The 16303-nt window shown below is 39.8% G+C and overlaps 1 protein-coding gene across 5 annotated transcripts in view; it reads left to right on the top strand.

Moving 5' to 3' along the window:
• The window catches only part of METTL22 (methyltransferase like 22), a 660197-nt gene that overhangs the window by 452790 nt on the left and 191104 nt on the right, over positions 1 to 16303 (top strand). The gene's annotated exons all lie outside the window — the stretch shown is intronic.

Genomic DNA, 16303 nt, shown 5'->3' with positions numbered 1-16303 from the left:
GAATGCAAATGCCAAAGTACATTAAAGAAAAGGGTTTCTCTAGTTTGTTGGAGAGGGCAGTTTTGTTACTTTCTGTATGGTTTATGTGCTTAGACTTTAGATGGAAAAATAACTGCTACAGTCAAAATAGATCACTTGAACATTTCCAACTAAGACTTTTTGAGTTTCTCTTTCAATAGATTATTAAGGGAATATCTGCAGAAATAGGATTTTTCTCTCAATTTTCTGTTTTCCTGAGGAAGGAGAAAGTATGAGAAAAGCAGAGCTAAAACCAGATACTGTGAACTTTACTGGCAAATACTGTAGACTGTACTGACTTAATTGAAAATGCTGCCAGTGTCAGCTGATGGAAGGAAGACTTGAAGTTGTCTCACAGTAACCTCTTCATTTCCTTTGCATTAAAAATATAATATGAGATCATTACTCTTTTTTAGAATTGGGAAAGGAAGCAGCCCTTTACTTGGCTTACCTAGTGATTTAGGTAACATCTGAGAAAATTCAGTGCAATGGTTATCTGACATTTTTAATGAGTCTCAGACATTTCATTTTCTTTGTAAGTGCCAATTATCAATCTAAGGGAATGGTGGATAGTTTAACATGAACTGTCAAGGAATTTTATAAAATTATCCTGTCAACACTGTGTTCTTCCAGCAGAGTTAGAGAAAGATTACAAGAAAATGATATTGTCATTTAATTTAAGAGTGTGTGTTGCTGTTACTTGTATCTTGCTATTCCACATTACTTATTTCTTATACTGCCAAGTACTAGCTGTCATTTTATTGTGCCATTACTTTGTTCTGCTTGCTGTTGGGCAATTTTTTAGTTAGATGGTCTGAAAATTTCAGGTGTCAAACTGGAGGTGTATCTATGCGTAGTTGAAGTGATGCTGTTTGGCATCACGTAAGGGTAATGTTACAGTGGGACACAAGATTTCAGGCACAGTTGACTGTCCAAGTATTTTAGATGTGATTTCAAGTTTTCACTTTTTCAGTCATCAGTGGAACTACTATTACTTTGATGGAAAATTTTGGCTTCTCTTATGGCTACCCTCCATTATTCATTTGTATTCTGAGATCTGTGTCAAAATAAATCCTTCTCTCTGCAGGTTAGTCAAGGGTTGATGGAAATACAGTATGCGATGGTTGTATTCTCTGTCAGAATCTACCTCAGTAACTAATCACTGTCCATGCTTTTGCTTCTTCTAAGTAATCTCACTTCTGCAAATGATTTATTTGAAATTAAAATTTTCAGTTTGTCAATATTAAAGTCTGTCAAAATTCTCATCATTGAGAATCTCATCATGTTTTGTTTGTTTTTTGTGTTGCCTGGGTTGTTGGTTTGTTTTATAATGTCTGCGTTGTCCTTTGAAGACGTAGGCATCTTTCTTTCTCTAATATGGTAAAAACAAGCAGTTTGAAGTGGCTGCAGTACTAGAAACTAGAAAGCTGTAGAAAGATAGGAAGTAACAGATTGTCCTTTAAGAACTGGCAAACTAAAGAAAAATACAGTACTGAACAGAACTCAAGGAGGAGTCAGTGGGATTCAGTAAATCAGCTTGATAAAAGATTAGAAGCGGCTCGTGTTAAGCGTTTCTTCATTGAAGAATTGGAAGATGGAATGCTGAGCGAGGCTTTGGATCCAGGGAAGGCACTCAACAGCTCTGTCTGCTCAAGTATTCTAAAAATATGTTTTCCTGAATGATGATCTCAGTCTTGGATTATGTTGATTGCTTGACTGAAGAACTGCCCTGTACTTTTGAAAGTAAAGAAATTTCAGTGAGGACTGTAAACGCTTAACTCCTCTGTAAATCAGGCCATGTGCATCTCCCCAAAGCAAGGAATGGATGCACATTGCAGTTGCCATTACAAGAATGCTATTACCATCTGACAAAATCTGGCCTTCAGATTCTTAACTGAATGTTTTGTGATGTTATGCAAGAAAGAAGAAATTGATCTGTTCTTGCTACATGTTTAATATAACTGTCATTACATGTACCTAGTAAAAGTTAGTAGCAGTGATTAGAACCATAGGATAATTCAGGTTGGAGGAGATCTCAGGAGGTCACCAGCCCAAACTCCTGCTTCAAGCAGCGTCAGTTATGAGATTAATGTCCTTCCAAGTACTTTCTTTTTATACTTCCCAGCAGATCACAGGTTAATTCCAGCAAAGTGATAATTCTGCCAAGTGCCAATCATTTCTTTAGAAATTCTGCTATTGTCACTTTCGTATGCTTTTAATTCATGGGTTAACTATGGGAACTCAGTAATGCATAGTGACAATTCTGTAGGCCTTTAAAATATTACGCTTATTATTATACTAACTTTCCTCAGTTCCAACAAGTGCTAGAAATACTATTGTTATGGTAAGTTATAGATCCCCAATGGAAACATTTAATTTCATGGCATGTTAAAGGTTATAACAGCCTATTAAAAAAGGAGAACAAAATCTTTTTCACACCTCCCTCTTTCAACCTCTCCCCCCCCCAAAAAAAAAAAAGAATGGAATGCTTAGTGGTGTTCTCTAAGAGAGCGATGTATCAAAACCCCAATCTCAAGATTTTTTTCAAATACTACATTCTTTAGGGGCTAACCAAGAGAATGGTGCAGCCATACTTTTTAGCAAATATTGACTGTCATTTCTAATTCAGAAGAGATCAGTGGCAGCTGATGAGAAACTAAGCTAATGCTGAAGTTGGGGAGTATATGATTTTCCTTTCATCGTTCTTACTCATAGCAAATAACAAGGAACAATTAATCACAAACATCAGCGTAATTGTTATAAGTTAAGTGCAGAACCCTGTGGAGGCTTAGCTCACTTGAGTAGTCCTTTTGGTTTAAAACCATGGGTAAGGCTGCAGCATTTGTGGTGCATTTTTGGAAGCTTTCAGAAATTTAGTTAACCCTGTGCGAACTGTGGGTTTGATTGAGAGTCTGAAAATACCCCTCCAAGCCACTAGAAGTGATAGACCCCTGCTGCTTACTTTTCACCTCCAAAACCTGTGGGTATTGTTTGCAGCCCTACATAATAAGTACTTACATTGGAGAATGTAAATAACTGAAGATGAGATGTATTTTGTACAAAGGTAAATAAGTAAATAGATTAAGTATTAAATATTTAAAAACTCAGTGCTTTATTTTGTTGCTTAGGCACACGTTTTATTGTCCATTGTAGCCAACAGGAACCTATCCATTGGCTTTATCAAACGTTGCGCTGATTCCTCAAACTACAGCTGTAAATGAAAAATCTTACAGAACTACAAATGCTGTAGGATTCAGAAACCTGAAGTAGCATTAAAAATTTCTGCCTGGTTGGTACCTTGTAAAGTGTGCTAAAGAACAGGTTAAAATAAAATTAAATCTCAGCTTGAAAATCAGTGAAGTTTCTGTCCTATCCCACCCTCCTCTCCCAAGACGTCCTTTTTCCTTTATTTTAGATATTTAGAGAGTTGATATAATCTCATCACCTCAGGTTTTTTTTAACATCTCTGTGGTGTCTTGGAGGTACTACAGTGGGAAACAATGGTTGATAAGGGTTTGGCCAATCAAGGAGTGCTGTTGGGCAGATCCATTATGAGTTAGTTGCTCTGGGGAACTTGTAAGGAAATGTGAAGGTGTGAAAGCTGGCAGAAAATGAGAAATTTGGAAATCAAGTCTTCAATCACCATCATTGCTTGATAGGAGTAAAGGCTTTGAATACGAGAGCCAGCAGCCTGAACATAGAGTGACTCGAAGTGAGAGCAAATCAGAAGTTTCAGTAGTTAATGTGGGAAATAATTTGTGGCTTTATCAGTGAAGGAGCTGTATGTATAGAGGGGATGTGGGGCCATGAATTGAAAGCCGAATGATTTAGTACAGCAGGATTCTTTTGAGAGTATAATGAGCTTCTGCCCCTAAATTAAAACTTTTCTTTAAAGATTTTTGAATCCAAAAATAACTATCAAGGGAGTTTCACAGAAGCATTAATTACTTTCATTCCTAAATCTGACAGTGATCCAAATTCATGTTCCAGCTACCATCCCTTTTCCTTTATAAATTAAGGTTGCAGAGCTAAATTATTGGCTTCAAGGACTGCAAAGGCAATTTTCTACATCATATCTCATTCCCAAGTTGAATGTTATACGTAGATTATGCACAAACAATGCTGAGAACCTTTACAGCAATATCCCTTGAGCCAGTAAACTCTTTGTCTACTAAACAGAATTTCCTAATGATACTGTGAATGTGGCTGCCTACAGTGGATTTACCTCTTCTCTAACCCTCCAGTTCTTTGTCTTTGATTTGATTCAACTATTTTTTTCCCTTTTTTGCAATCCTACAAGTACTATGATTTTCTGAGTGGTATTTCCTCATTCTCCTTAATTATCCTGTTTCTTTTGGCCTTGCTAAATGTTTTTGCTTAATAACATAAAGATATTGGTACAAGACATGAATTTATCTTTCACACATGCATTCTGTTCCAGTTATCGCTAACTTGGATTGTTGATTTTTTGTGTTGGGCTGGTAAGAAAACTGTTAGTTGCCTGTGGTGATTTTGTTCAAATATACAAGGGGCTAGTGTTGCTGTAATTTGAGACAGGCTAGGCATCCGCATCATCCAAACCTGCTGTTTAACCTGTCCATTGGTTGAAAAAGTGTGGTTACTTTTAGTGCTCGTACATGGGAACAGCTGAACTTGCTCCCTCCCCATGGTAAGTGGTGAGACATCCTATTCTTATCTCTGTCCTAGGAATTTAGTGCAGAGGTCCATTTACCTTCTCTTCCTTACTTTGGCACTCTTGATGCTATTGTCAGTTTAAGTGTAGAGATGAGGAAGCCACAAAAAATAACAAATGTATTCTAATAATGGGGCACAGAAATACATGTCTTGCTTTCTTGTTTGTGTGAATAGTGAAGGGGCATTTCCCTTCTTGTTGGCTGGAATGCCTGGGAACTGATGCAGGGTTGGAGGTCACTCAAATGCCGTGCTGCTGACCAGCTGGGCACATGCTGTCTGCTGGGGAGTTTGTTTCATTCAGCTAGAGGTTTAAACATACTGGGTGGGCAAAAACATTTTTTGGTTGTTTAACTTCATATACTACTTTGTTTTGTCAGAGTGTAAATGTAATTAGAATATCACGTCTGAAAGGCAATATTAGAACAGCAGCAGCTTTGTGGTACTGCGTTGCTTTGCCCAGCGCTGACTGAGCTATACTTGCAGGCCTAGGTCTGAAAAAGGAATCTTCTTTATAGAAAATGAAGTTTAGATTTAGGCGAGTTTCAGATGAGTGTAGACCTTGGAATGGGTGTGTTGTTTGTTGCTGTTTACAGTACTTGTTTCTTTGAAGCCCTCAGCTGGTACTTGGCCTTCTGCATGCATGTGTGTATTCATAGCTTTGCAGTCGCCACCCTCCCTAGTTTCTATACAGAGTGTAGGTTTTTGGTTTTCTGATTCAGTTGTATCAGCAGTTGGGAATACATTCTGGAATTCCTTTTTGAGACTTCTTGAATTGGCTTTCCATTCAGCAGCCGTGTCAAGCCACGTAAACCCATGACAGCATCTCTTGCTTCTGTTTAACTCTTGGATTGTTTCCACTTACTAAAGCATTTAAGGTATAAGAAACCTTAGTTTGGGTCACTCTGGGATGCCCCCAGTAACCAGGACAGCTGAATAGTATAACAGATCATCAGAGAATCATAGAATTATTTAGGGCTGGAAAAGACCCTTGAGATCATCAAGTCCAACCATCAACCCAACGCCGGCCAGGTCACCACTAAACCATGTCCTGTTACATGTTACCATGTCTACATATCTCTTAAATAATTCCATGGAAGGGGACTCCTCCACTACCCTGGGCAGCCTGTTTTAGTGCTTAACTGCCCTCTCAGTGTAGAAATTCTTCTATATATACAGCCAAGACCTCCCTGGCACAACTTGAGGCCGTTTCCTTACTTGTCTGTATAAACTGAGGTGTGCACATCAGAAGCGCTTTACTTGAAATTATTAAAGTGCACAGAAGTAGTAGGATGAAATCCTTCCTGTGTCAATAGAATATTTTTTTTCTCTGGTCCGGTATTCTTAGCAAGAGAAGTTGCCAGCAGCCTTTCTGCCACAGTGGGTGTGAACCTGCATGCTCTTTTGGCCACTGAATTATGATTTTCCTTGTTTTAACCAACCCATCGCCCTTTCTCTGGCACTTATTCAGTTTTGAAACATGTAAATAGGGTGGCAGAGTAATTTACTGCAGTATTCATACCTGCTATTTGGGAACCAATGGGAAGAAGAAACAATCTGGAATCTTTTGCAAGGGAACAGAGGAGAGGCTTGTTTACCAGATCTCACATTTCTGGCAAACAGCTGGCTGTAGTTCTAATAATGAGCTGCCCATAATTGGAATGTAGTTAATCCAAGTTAACACACATGCACTAAACTTGCTAATTGGGAATTTCTCTTTATAATAAGCACATTACTCTTGCTTTTTCAAGTAATGCTAACACGCTGATACAGCAGAGAGACTGCACCTCGCTATATGAATGCAGCCAGCAGGCCCCAGTGCATGGTAATTTTTGAAGAAAACATATGGTAAGAGTAATGGCTGAAGTCTGTAGACAGCTTGCCTAAATTACAGTGCATCCATTGAAACCAGGACACATGCTAAGCTGCTGAAAGCAAAGAGATGTCATTAAAAAATGATTCATATACCTTTGCCTTAATGAGTGCTCACACTTGAGGATTGCCAATTGCCTGATCAATAGATTTGCTGCTGCACAAGGCAAAATTCTTCGTACAAGCGAAATATTATGATTACTTCTGTGTGTTAGCTTCAGCATATACACTTCTGCCTTACAGAAATTTGAAAATAATATTTTTTTCTGAAACCTGCCTATATTTGAATCTAGTAAATAAACAATCATGTGCTGCCATATGGAGCAATTTCATAACAGCACATGGTGAGGTTCTAATGAGTTTTACCATACTGTGCCTGACAGGTGAAATTTCAGCTTTGATTACAGGAGGCCAAAAATAATTCATCCAGGCCAATAAAGTTTGATTTAGATAAGACTCGATTATTTTTGCTATCAGCCATTAAGATCTGTTCTTTCCTCATTTTCATTTTCAGGCACACAGCTTGGCAACAAGCAATAATGGATATTTATTGGGCTATCAAATCCACAGAGACTTGTTTATTTATCCGAGTACTGTGATTGTCAGTATTCCATAGTCCAATCACTGCAATTCTTAAAAGGTGTTACATTTAAGAGTTGTTTTCAAGCTCAATTCCTAAACTTTAAAAAAGTGCTTTGAAGTTATTATTAGTAATGCAGTGTCTGGAGAACCCATTATGCCAGCCAGGGTATAAACAAAGAGGCAGACCTGGCACAGAAAATGTGCAGACAGCCTTTTGTGCTCATTGATGAGCCCAAACATCCCCAGTGCAGAGACAGCAGACTCGGTGCTGCTGCAGGTGGGTGCCTCAATTGAACTAGTGGTAGCACGAGCTCTCTTAACAAGGCATATTGTATTAATGAAGGATGACAACGCGAAGCAACGTAGGTACTGCCAAGCTCAAGTGGAGCTGATGTCTGCCTGCTGCAGGACTGCACATCTTGCCGTGGACAAAAGCAGGTTGGATAGAGTGAGGCTTAAAAATCTTGTGTTAAGCCTTCATCGTGTACTGGCTCTAGCTTCAATCTTACCTCGTCTCTTGCAATTAAATACTGGCCTTGTGCCCCAGAAGCCAAGTAATACCCCTGAGACAAAGCCATGGAGTTAATTTTAGTTAAATAAATGAGGATTTACACCATTTTTTTTAGCATAGGAGGGCATTCGTGCTAGCATACAACTTCGGATAGTACAGCTTCTCTGGTATTCCAGTAAACTAGGGCACTGAATTATTCAGAGAAGACAAGTGCACAGGGAGGTGTGGGCTGCCTGGACCTCCCGCAGCTGCAAGAATAAGGGATCATGCTGTAGCTCTTGCCTCAAAATTCTGACAAGTTTCTTCCCAGGGCTGCTCAAAATAGCTTCATGTTTTTGGAAGGCTGGTAGGTCTCAGACTTCTAAGGCTTCACATTAGTGCTTACTGTTGTTTTTAAGATATCGTGGGTGAAAAGGCAAACTATGTCATCTTGATTTCTTGGAGGCCCTTTATTGTTACTGATGTGCTCTTCACTGTTCTTTTCCTCTATTATGTTCAACAGGTGGAAAATGAGCAGTTATGCCTTTTGAGAAAATTGGGAAATAGGTAGGCATGCCATTCTTGCATAGCGTGTGACATTTTATGCAAAGCTTTATCTGTGACCTTTCTTTTCTTACCCTTGGTTCAATTTCTTTCTGCCCTGGGGTTTGAGACAATGAAAGTTAATTATGACTCCTGTTAGGTCTTTCAAGGGGTTAGGCTCTTCATACACGTATACAGGAAAAATGTGACCTTGAAGGTCCTTTTTCAACAGATGCCCCCTCTTTTTTTCTTTCTCTTTCAGCAGAAGCCTTAATTTTCTACTGAGTGAGGGAGGTGTAAGAATTCAGTATGAATAAAATTAAGATCAAATGAAAATCTTTTTTCTTTGCTTTTTTAGGAAATAATCTTGGGATTCCTTTTTGAGGAATTCAGTAATCTTTGCATAAAATTGGGATCACCTCTCCGAATCCCAAAGTGGAAGTCTAATTTGCAAACACTTCCCAAAGATACTAAGGTTCAAGCAGGTCCATTAAGTCATCTATTTAAAAGTGAGCTAAAAGCAGCGTCTGATGTTTTCCAGAATTAGTATGAGTTGGGTACCCATTTGAAAGTATCGCCAGTGACATGCAGATACCATTTCCTTTGCATTTCTGAGCTGCATTGCAGTCTGGTCTCCTACTTTAGCATTAAAAACATAGGATAAGCAAGGAGCTATTAAATTAAACCAGAGTATAACTGAGCCAATCTTAGATAGTATCTCTGAGGTAATTAAGAAAGGAGCAATACAGTGATCAAATCAAGGTTGCAATTAAAACTGAATCAACAGATCAATGGGTTCAAATGAGCAAATCATCTTATTAATATAGCAGGTAATCAAGTAGAATTAAGAGGTTGGCACTGGAGGGAATTTATGTTAGCTTTAGTCTCACATTGCAGGAAGAGGCAGGGAAGAGCCAGCTTACTCTCAGCATGAGATTCCGTGGCAGTGATCACTGACCTAAGAACAAAGCTCACACGTGATCTTTGTGATCCTAAGCTTGCACCTCATGTTCTCTCCAGCATTTTTTCAAGGTCTGGTTCTGGTTCACTTTTAGAAAGTGAAGCCTGTCAAAGTCAGTGGTGTGAAAACTGAACATGATCATCCAGTTAAAAAAAAAATTGCATTAATTCATTAGTGTGGGTGTGCTAGAAAATATAGTTTATCAGAAGCCTCCCTTACGAAATACATGGGTTCTGTGGTGTTTGCCTACATAGATCTGTCAGCATCTCTTACTGTGCTCAGAGGCAGCCTTACCCTACGAAGATGTTTTCTGAGTCCTTTCAGTTCCTTCTTTCCCAGACCTCTGGGAATGCCCATCTCTGAAATCCCCATCATCCCCCAAATTCAGTAAAATACTGAAGTTATTTCTGTTAGACTCCAAAGCTATTAGAAGTGTACAGACAGTATGACGACACAAGCCTCATCTCCTCAGGGAAGATTAAGAAGATATTTCTAAATTTTACTGTGATAAATTCTCTTCCTGACCTATGGATGGAACTGCCATGCAGGTAGAATGGGGGCGTTCCCTGTAATTTTTACAAAATATTGTGCCACGTAGGTTGATTTTGAGAGTACGAGTCACGTTTTTTCACTGATATAAAACAAGCAGAGCTTATAAACACAGGGGTAGCTCATATGTGTCTGTTTAGTATGATAAACTTGTATCGCCTTTCCCTTGTTAATGGGGATGGCCTTTTGGAAAGCCTGTAAAATTGTGATGTGAAAAAGAGCTTGTTTAAAATTCCGCAGGATCTGAGGAGCTGGGCTGTGCTTCTCCAGCCAAAATGGACAGCTACAAATCTCGCCATCTTAATTCAGAGAACAGATGTAACACAGGTCAATTTAATTTCATTACTGTCACTAGGTCCTCTGAAAAGCTTACAGTGTTTGCAAGCCACTGCCCACCACGAGGTGATGCCACATGAGGAGAGTTCACTGGGGACCACATGCAGTAGTGAAATTAATTAACCCGTGTCAGCGATGTGGAGCTAAACAGGCCGGTAACTTCTGCATTTGCTCACCGAAGACAGAGTAAAAATCAATTTAAGCTTCTTATACTGCTAAGAATCAACATGTGGAAAGTTAAATGAGTAATTTTTTTTTTTTTAATTGGTGGATATTGTTACAAAAGAAAAGACTGGAGAAGTAAGAGTAGATGTATTTTTATTTTCTCTTTTTATGGTAAGTGCTTACTAAGCGAAAGCTAACAAATGCAGCTGCAGCACTGGATCGCCCATGCTATCTAATTTTCAAACAGACATAAATACTACAGAACAACTTGTCATTTTAAAAGGGTAAACAGAAAAATCATATAAATTAAGTGACATTTAAGAAGTTCAGGGTTTATATCACTGCCACCAGGGAAATCAGAGACCCAAGGAAGAAATGTTTCTGTAAAGCATTGATGTAATCAGGCTTGGGAGGGAGATTTTTTTTCTTCTAAATGATCGTCCAAATAATTTAAAAGCATAATTTTGGACTCAGATTGTCACAAAGGATTAACTCGATTTATTTTTAATTATGGGCTCTGCATTTGGAATTCATTTTAAAGTTGATTGAAAATTAGTTCACTAAGGCAGTAAAAGGCTAAATGCAGTCAGGTGGCTGTAGGAAATAAAAAGCCCGCTGAGGCTCTGGTTTTCTGAAAACAGAAGAAGTAGTACCACAATAGCAAGGTTTGTTTCGTTTGGGCCCTTACTGAAGTGTTCCTCAGGCTAGCAGAGCTTGCCTTGGGATAGAGGCAATGATCAGCTCCTGACGGCCATCCAGAATTGTGCTATAAGGCTACATTTGCCAAATGCTAACGAGCATCTTTGCAACCAGAGAGCTTCACTCTGGAACGGGCTCTTGGAGGTGATGAGTGCTACAGTGCCGGCTGGATGTGGCTCTGGTGTGACATGGGATCCCACAGCCCCAGTTACCGGCCCCCGCTGTGTCACCCCAGCACTCTGCCCTGGCTTTTGCTCTCCTTCAGTCTGGGCCGGGCCTGCAGAGCTCCATTGAGTACATGCACCAGTTCTGGGGCACAGCAGTAGAGATGGACTTGGGTTGCAGCTGATGAGATGTTGGCGATGAGGCTGCAGGGCCTCTGCTGTGGGTGCTTCTCACACAGCTTGTTCAGCACGTAGGCTGTATGGCCGCTACCATGTGGTGTAGGCGCTGTTTCCTTTTCAGTCTGCAGTCAGATGCTGCTGTATCAACACGCAGATGATGAGAGGAGCAAGCTGGGGGAAAGGTCACCTCCCGTACTGTCACAGTACATCAAGCAGCTTGCTGATATTTCTAACCCACGAGTGCAGGAATTCATTGTGCTTATCTCAGAACAGTGTTCTGCGCACCAGGAGCAGCTCGGTCCTGTCCTCACTGCTGGCATTTATCGTGTTAGATGATGACCTTTGAAGGATCAAGTTACCAAACACCATACGGGCTGCAACTTTTCAGTTTGTATAGTCAGGAACAGTGCAGTGTAATGTCAGTTTGTTTTGTCCAAACAGGACTGGAAGTTGAGTGTACTGAGGTCAGGATATGACCCATTCTTTGCTGTATTATCCAATTAGTCATAGTCATTAATTTGTCTCTTTAAGGTCCAGTTTTAACAGAAGACAGTCTTATTGCCAAGGTAATCCCTAACATTTCACAAACATAGCACTATAGACAGTTCTGATGAAAGATGACCTCAGGGGGGCTCACTAATCCTCCCCTTGTCCTAAGGCAGGATCAGCAAGACATTTAAGCTTTTGATGAAAGTATTTATCTAACCTATTTTGAACGAGAACCTATAATTCTGAGGGGAGGGCTGGGTTAGAAGTCCTATCCCTTATTCTTTCTCTATAGGTTCTATTTTTTCTTCTTGCGGGTTTGAGGGAGGGCTTTGACTCATTTCATCCACCAAGTGGTTGGTTAGAGGCAGCAGAAAATAGGCATTTGTATGTAAAGAAGTTACTACTGAATGCCTTAATGAAAAGATTAGTGAGTGGCTTAGAGTCCATTGCTCAGTAAGCTGAGACAATCTGTAATAACTCCCCCTGATGTATTAAAAGTTGCCTATGTATGAGGGTTGCTCCAGAAGTAAAGCCTCCTATTTATGATGCTGGCTTACGATGTCAGAGGGGTGTTGGTGGGATGGCAGTAGAGGTTGTACCTTCCCACCAACATCCCGTTGCAATTTGTTGCTCTGTGACAGAGGGCAGCAGAGGGGCACTGACAGAATAGCTGCTGATGTGGAAGTGTGCATGAAGAAAAGGTTTGTCATTGGACTGAGAATTTGCTGTACTGAATAGTTCTATTGTGTGCTTTGTGTCTGTTGTAGTTTCTGTGGAAATAAAACAGGAGGCATTACTTTCGGAGCGACCCACATGCGCAGCAGTCTGGTATTTCTTTCAGTAACCGCTTGTTCACTTAGAAAAAAGGTCACATCTTTACCTAACAGAATAAGTGCTCAAATAAAAAAAAAAAAAGTTTAAAAAATTGTTCTAAGTAATTTCATTCATTTTTCCATGAAATTGTTTTAAGAAGCAAAGAAGAGCCTTTATATTTTGTAAACTGTTCTTTAAAAAACCAGACTGCACTTCCACTTTTCTCAGAGGCATTTTGCTCTGATTTTATGCATCAAATATATTATGATGCTTGGGAAGCAGTGCTATGATCTTTTCTGTTCCTCGTTTGCTTTTTATCAGTAATGTCTGACTTGGAAGATTTGTAGCACTCTCGTATACAAAATTATTAGGATGTCAGCAGAGAAAGTACAAATTTTTTTTGTCCTAAAGGGTTTCATAAAATGTTATGCAAGTGGCTGGTGCAGATGGAGTTGGTAGCACTGCTCCTTCTTAAGATAGCCCAGCGTTTGGCATTTTCACTTGCCAAGTTTTTAATTATTCAAACTAAAACTTTTTGGGCAAATATTTGCTTTCAGGCACAACATTTTAGGGAATTTTCAGAAAGAAAACAGTTCAGCTGCATCCAAGATTACAGAAATCTGTAACGAAGTACAGAGGAAAGAAGAAGATGAACTTTTCCTCATTAGGAGCAAAATATTAAAATGATTTAATCAGAAAGGTTTGTTTGCTCTTTGTTGAAAAATTGGCAGAGATTTGCTGTAACATTGGAGATCTGTCTCCTCCAGCTATTGCAACACCCAGCACACGTTTCTGAAAAGCCCCCTGTGGCTGCGTGTTGGTGTGGGGTCTCTGAGTGCTCCTGGTGGGTTCTGCCACCGGCCCTGGAGGACTGTGCAAGGCTGTGACCTTCTACCAAACCTGCAGAATTTACAGGAGCAACCTAAGGACATCTCTGTGCTCCGCATGCGCTGTCTGACTACTTAATAGCTACCCTGGGGGCTGGAATTGCTCTTCCATCATTCCGGTTTGGCATTCCCAGGGGTGAGGTGTGTGATGGCCATGCTTCCTGGTGCACCAACTGACTTTGTGGTTCAGCTGAGTGGCAAGTCCTGCCCTACAAATCAACACTAGCAAAAAATTAAACCAGTTTCAGAGATGTCCAATCAGTTTATATTGGACCTGGCTGACCATCACTCTTCAAGCAGTTGGCAGTGACAGCGTTAGTCACAGTGAAGTCTGTTAGCAGGAATCTGCAGAGAGGTCCGGTGAGGTAGGGCAGGAGGTAGGCAAATACAGTGGTGTCAAGCCTAACTATGCTATTTGGTTACTCTAATGCTCACTTACAAATGAAGCAAAAGTTCTCTGGATTCAGTCCAGAAGTTGTCTGTGCTGAGCGTGCTGCAGCACTGCACTATGGGGACTGCGCAGGACTTACCCTGGCAGCTGGAGAAAGTGAATGCAGAGACAATTATGGTGTTAAGCACTGAACTAGAGAACAGGGAGACAGTGAAACCCTCCTTGCTTCAAGCACTTGATCCCCTGTGATGATAACAGTCTGCTTATTGTTGCCAGACGTCTCATCACAGCCAGTGGTAGAAGCCTGCGCTACGTACCCAGGTCCCTGAGACTCCAGCTCAAGGAGTCTTTCTTGCTTGATAGCATTTCATGATAATTTGTTTCATGAAATTTAAGACTTATTTTCTCATTATGGATATACATACAAACAGCTGCACTCGGATTTGAAAAGGAACTAGTTGCCTAGTATCTCCAAACTTATGCATGCTGGAATGTACAACCTTAATAACCTTCTGAATTATTTATTTTTCAGAATCTAATATAGCTCTCAATATTCGTATCAAATTGGAACCGTAGGGGAAACTTGGGCAGTAGGACATAGCAGCAATTATCCCCGGTGCTGCTCAACTATATGATGGCTTAGCTAACCATTTTTAGCTTTTGTGGAGATTGTACTGACCAGGGTTGCTTCAGAACTATTTTATCAGCCTTTGGTTACGCTGTTGTGCTAAAACACCAATTCCAAATCAGACTGCCGGTTGCTGACACATAGCGAGCTTCTGACTCGTGCAGCTCTGTAGCGTGGAATTACATGGCTGTAGGCATCTGGGCTAAGTTAATGTATTCATTATTTGGGTTCAAATTTATTGTCATTAGAGAAAAACACATGAATTAGCTGTAATTTTGACAGTACAGTAATATTATAAGATTAAAAAATGATGATCCATTTGGAGCCGTGTATGCTGTATCCATTTTCTTAAACTTGTAAAAACAAAGGCAGCTATTTTGGAAATTATTGTGCAGATGCTTTTTAAAAGGAAACCATGTTGAGAAGGCTGGCTGCTGTTGGTTTTACAGATGCAGGGATTTGAGTCTTTGGGTGCCTGCAAGCTGCTGCTGCAGCATGCGTCTGTATGGCTGAAGGATGTGGCTCTTCAGAGGTCTGCTGCTGCCCGTAGTTAGAAATTCCGGGACTTAGCAATTTGTCTTCTATTCCTCTGTCTCCCCCTACGTGGCTCTGCTGAAGGTGGGAGGTGCTTTCAGAATCATGAGCTTGTGCAGAGGGGTTTTCTGGAACTGAGTTCTGAATCAGAGCGAGTACGTGTGGTTATCAACGCAAAATTAAGTGGATTAGTTTAAGTAAATAGGCTTTCAATTTAACTCGGAAAGACTGTGGGATTTGGGTAAACAATCACAGGGCGTGTTTCTTTTTCTTTTAATAGGAGATCTGTCTTGTGCTGTTAAAAAACAAAAAGTATTTTTCTTACTGATGAATTGTCTCTGAGAATGTGGAACAGACTTCATAATGCTCTGCGTGATGAAACAAGGGAGTTTATTTCCATATATTTGCCTCTACAGTGCAATGTACGTTAGTATGTGTGATGACTGTAGGGACTGGTTAGATGTGTGATAGAACACACAGTACCGTCCTGTTATCTTGTTTTAATTACATGCAACATTTTTCTTCAAAATGAAGAAAACAATAGAGACAATAATCCGTGAGCGAGCAGATATGTGGATGCAAAAGAGATGCCTACAGTATTCCTCTGTTGGTAGTACCAAGAAGAAAGGTCATGAAAAGCCCCATAAATAGCCTCTATTACCCAGAAAGAATGCCTCAGTAAGTGTCTGACAGAGATCCCCAGCTCCCAGCAGCCATTAAAGCAGACTTTCACTTTCAGACATTAGAACATAAAGCTCCTTAATGAAGGGAAGATGTTTTTAGTCAAATTGTTTTCCTTTAATATTTGTTTTCTCCACTTGAATAAAATGTGTATGACAAATGACTGCCTAAGCTTACAAGAAAGACCATTGTTAAAATGGACAGTTTGTATCGAAACTTTAAAAAAAATTCCCATTACACTATTTAAATGGAAACAATCCAGACATCATTAAAATAAAGCAGGATTCCTTCAGGGAGAAATTATTTCTGGTTTGATTTCTGTCAAAATGACTTTGACTTTCAGAATACTTCTACAAAATGTTTTCCCGAGGCTTTGCCTTTGTGAAGGGTTTTTAAACAAAGGAACTATTTGCCACTAAACAGAGTAATCTGATAAAAGATTGAATTCAAATTAAGTATGCTGCCTTTTTAATGGAAGAGGTTCTTTATTATTTTATTTTGTTTTAAGACATGTCACCTAATCAGCACATAAATCTTCATAGAATTCATCTGACAACCTCATTAATTTCCTGTGAATATTGCAGTGTGAAGAAAAGACCATAATTTCATGAAGGTAATTTATTTCAAAA

The sequence above is a fragment of the Gallus gallus genome, chromosome 14 (assembly GCF_016699485.2).
Source record: "Gallus gallus isolate bGalGal1 chromosome 14, bGalGal1.mat.broiler.GRCg7b, whole genome shotgun sequence".
Taxonomy (NCBI): Eukaryota; Metazoa; Chordata; class Aves; order Galliformes; family Phasianidae; genus Gallus; species Gallus gallus.
Note: the sequence above shows the minus strand (reverse complement) of the source record. Positions and strands in the feature narration are given on the sequence as shown.